Below are 4,418 nucleotides of genomic sequence, written 5' to 3'. Positions count from 1 at the left end.
CCTGATGTTTTGGCTTCTTCTACGGTATAATGCTGTTGCTTGCTAGGTACTGGTGGTGTGATGTGCACACTCTCTTGTGTTGCTATAATGACAACTTGTAAAAAAGATTTTCCTTCCTAACAAAAATTTGGATACAGTGCCTGTGAGCTCATCTTTTAACCTGTTTTTCATTTGATCTGGGCATTTACATCGAACGTAAACTAGAAAATATCAGTACTGAGAATCACAAAAGAACACACCTGTGTAACGATTCTACCGAGATCGTTGGAGTGGTCCAGCCACAGGATGCAACGCAGGTAGAAAGGCCTCCTGAGTTAAAGCAAAATAACAATCGTAAGATGCGAATAAAAAATTTTATTCTGTGAGGCTTTCGGCATGTATACTAATTACCACATTTGTATGTAAAATAGTTTTGCATCATAGCTGAGCAAGGTTAACGTCTCGCCCTGTGACTGTCAGCCAGTGCTACTCATGGCAATGGTGGCAAATATGGCACATCCTTTCAAATGGAACTTTTGTGGGTTACATGAATTTAAAAGAACTTAGGTTTACATAATATATAACACCTGTGGTTAGAAGGATGTCTTGCATGCAGCACCAATGCCACAAGTGGCACTGCCTAACACTTCCAGGGCCAGACTTAGTACATAAACAATACAAATGTGCAACAATGTGAACAGGTCGATAGCTGCTGCTATAACTCAAGGATTGCATGCATCATGTCGATGTGAATGCAGCTCCCATCAGGAGCGAGTTGCCCTTTAGTGCACTTCACTTCTCTTCCTCTTTTGTCTTCATTGCATGTTGGTGCCATATGGTAATAATGAACAAAAATTAAGCACTTCAGTTTCCATTCTTGTTTTACTACATGCTGTAAAGTCATCTAAGTGCGCTTAATACTCTTAAGGATGTACTTTAGCCATTTTGTCTTAACAATATTTTCCGCATGGCTTCACTACACCTTAATGTAGTGCAAATTCTAGACAATGCTTACAAAAAAACCTACTCCACACAATAAAACCTCCAATTAAGAGTACACAGTCTATGGCTTCGATATGTGTACGTACATACTTTATACATGGTTACAATGAAAATATAAGTGACTTTTCTAATACGCACACTTAGCATACTGCATAACAGTCACCTGGTTCCAAAATGGCTTTTATCACACATAGGACGGCCACAACTATAAATTTAATTCTGGCAGTAACTTAAGCCACGGCCAAAACCTTTATAGTGCAATCAATGAAAATTTTCGAATTTAGAGCAGTTAGACATAAACAGGGCAAGTAGTTTTAAAGTGTTAAATAATGAACTCTTATGGAATATGGCGGTAGAAGGCCATGCGCCTGAAACATAGGTACTGTTTATCATATAAGCACATTCTTATATTTTTGCTTACTTTCCTAGAGATTGCATCAAACAGCTTGCTTGTGTGAATTTTGCTACATGGCTGTATCGTATTAGCCCTTTTCACATCTGGCTTACTGCAGCTTTATGCACATGCATAAAGCTACTACTGCTACCACTTTCTACACTACTACCTACTACCTACACTACTACCTTCAGCTGAAGGCCAAACACTAGGCTGTCCAACATACATGCATTTAACAACACCGAACAGTAGACAAAGAATGAGCAACTCTTTTAAAAAGTGCAGTTCTTTGGAGACACATTGATATATATCTGGAAAACAGATTTTTGCTAAAATTATAACTTAATATAACTGGTACTGAGCATAATGCATCATGCAATAAACTTGCATTTACCGGACACCACTATACACACTGCGACCTCTGCAGCTTCTCCACAATCTGGCACAATGTGCTCAAGCTGCCTGTAAACCCTGGAAGGGGTCTACGATAGTTTAAGAAGCTCAGCAAACATGAGAAGGACCTAAAATGAAGGTCAGAGAAGCAAAGCAAATTTTTAACCATTCCGCTCTATGTTGCTATGAATGTCAAGGTTCCAGCAAATGATGTATTTGAACTGTGTTTTTAATCGTGCAATACTAGAGAGCACATTTTTGCAATAACAATGTGACAGAGAAGAATGACAGAAACTAACTTAATGAATATTTTTCTAAACTTGCACGAGGTTTTCGTCATTATGCTGATGCACACACCTGCATACCTCTACTGTGAAGTCTTGTTTCAGTTTCTTATTTTATTGTCACATAGTAATATACACGATACACTTGTCCTCAAATACATCACGTTGGGCTCCTTCAGTATTTTTTTCCTACTGGAAACACACATGCCTATACAGGGCAAGCACTCAAATACATGCAAGACTGCCACGGGAATGGCCACTCGAGGTCGACTGTTTGTACAGCGCAAAAGACGAGGACTGAAGGAAGGACACAACACAGGCGCTGTCACACACAAACACACTCAAGGCACTTTGCGAGATTCTCAGGCTTCTTTCATGCTCTAAAAACACATTATGTAGCACATATTGAGCCACAGATAGCTGTACTGGGAAATTTTCACGTTGCTCTACAATTTTATAATTGAGACTTTTTATCTAATTACATTTGAGAACTTGATGATTGATTAAGACTAATTAGGTAATTAGGCAAAATGCAGAAAATCCAAGTATTTCCAAGAGACAGGAAACAACATTACCTAGGTTCTGTGCAGCTATGTGGCACATTCATATTTTTTAACGTTTGCTAAAGTTACGTGGGATAACCTGCATACCTCCTATGGAACTGGTGTCACACCAATCACTCGAAGTAATGCCGCTAAACTAGCCATGGCGCTCAAAACATATAGGGTAAAAAAGCAAACTCTAGGTAAGAGCATACCAAGGCCTCTATTGCTGAAAAGGGAAACTGATGGGAGGCGTCCGATCTCCGGCCATGAAGCTGCTTCATCCTCACAGTTGGCAATGAAACGACCGCAGCCGCAGTCCTGAAATAAAAGTGGAAAATTTGACACTACAATGATCCACAGAACACGAGAAAGCTGGTCACAAGCTTATCTTGGAGAACATCTGCTGCTACATCAGGTTTTGTATATTCGTCAGCTTATTGTTAGACTAAGCTTGCCAATATTTTATATCTTAATGGCTTTGCTCTTTACAAACCAATACATTTGCCCAACTCATGCACTTATACACTACTTAAGCTATGAGATGTTTACTGATCCCTTACAATGAATGGCTTCTAAGACAAATGATTTCACACAAAAGGATGCATAACTTAAGACTGTTACTGACATTGAATATCAAGGTAGTACCTTTTGATAATAGACAATGGCGGAGTTCAAGCACATTTTTCTCACAGATACAGGTTGATCGGTCTGCCTTTTTTTTTCACCAGCAACAGAAATTTCGTTATTAATACTCGTGCAATATAGGATGACGCTGTGATGTGTGACATGATCCTGCGTTGAAAAGCGCAACTTTGTGTGAATTTGGCAACTAGAATTCAAAACTAAATATCTGTACCCAATACGCAATGGCACATCAACAAAGTAATTAAACATTAAACAAGTTCAGGTATCCAGAGCACAGCGCCAGCTGTTGAATAACAACATTGCACAAGCATCGACTATATAGATATAGCGTAGTATGTGCACGGCAGGCGTAGTGGCGGCCTCAGCAAAGAACACTGGCATGGAGCGATGCGCCCGTATGACCTATCACCGGCAATGCTATCGCGTAAATTGATATATCTCGTCACGGCACGGGCACCGTTTTCTGACAGCCAAGGTGCCGGCGCCACTGGTACTCACCTGCTCCGGCCGCCGAGGTTCAAGTGACGGCGTATCCAGTAATCTGAACCCAAGCAGGACACCTGTTACCGCCAAGCAGTACGCTAACAATGAAGAGGTTCTTATACTCTGACCGGCAGCTCATGCGGCGTTGACCCGTAGTGCCGTTGGAAGCTCACCACACGCTTTTAATACCACAAACGCGCCGCCGACATTTCACGCCCGTAGATCAAAGTCGACGGGCGCAGGCTCTACATGCTACGTGCCGCAGTCGCGCACTGCCTGCACAATCAACGACGTGGGCGCGAAGAGACACAGTCGAGAGAAAGGAGCGTACTGGCAAATCTGCACAATGCGCGCTAAGTGGGCGACCTACTGCACACAATCGCGCGAGCTAGGGGATTGGCGCCACGTACGCGCCAGCTAGCAGATACCGCGCACAAAGAAGCGCCGGCGGTTCTCGCTCAAATGATCGCCGTACAAACACTTACACACGCGCACCGCAGTAAACCCTTAACGAGCCGCCACATTTTCAGGCCGCGGTTAGGCGGCGAAGCTTAGCTCACCTCGCACTGCACGTAACTATTATGGTAGTGGCTTGCGCTTCGGGGATCATGTCGAATGCTCACATCCACCCAATTAAAGACGCGGCAATGTCCCTCATTATACAAAATCATAATTTTTAAGTACACTCGCTTG

General features: G+C 42.3%; 1 long non-coding RNA gene across 1 annotated transcript; it reads right to left on the bottom strand.

The window, feature by feature from the left end:
• Window positions 1–238: 238 nt before the first annotated feature.
• On the bottom strand, window positions 239–4,027 carry LOC126519294 (uncharacterized). Its single transcript, XR_008610025.1, has 3 exons — window positions 3,741–4,027; window positions 2,810–2,915; window positions 239–309 (listed from the first exon to the last, which is right to left on the bottom strand). It is a non-coding gene; the product is annotated as an uncharacterized lncRNA (long non-coding RNA).
• Between the last annotated feature and the right edge of the window lie 391 nt (window positions 4,028–4,418).

The sequence above is a fragment of the Dermacentor andersoni genome, chromosome 10, assembly GCF_023375885.2.
Source record: "Dermacentor andersoni chromosome 10, qqDerAnde1_hic_scaffold, whole genome shotgun sequence".
Classification (NCBI taxonomy): domain Eukaryota; kingdom Metazoa; phylum Arthropoda; class Arachnida; order Ixodida; family Ixodidae; genus Dermacentor; species Dermacentor andersoni.
The sequence above is the reverse complement of the archived record's forward strand: the minus strand, read 5'-3'. Positions and strand labels throughout refer to the sequence as shown.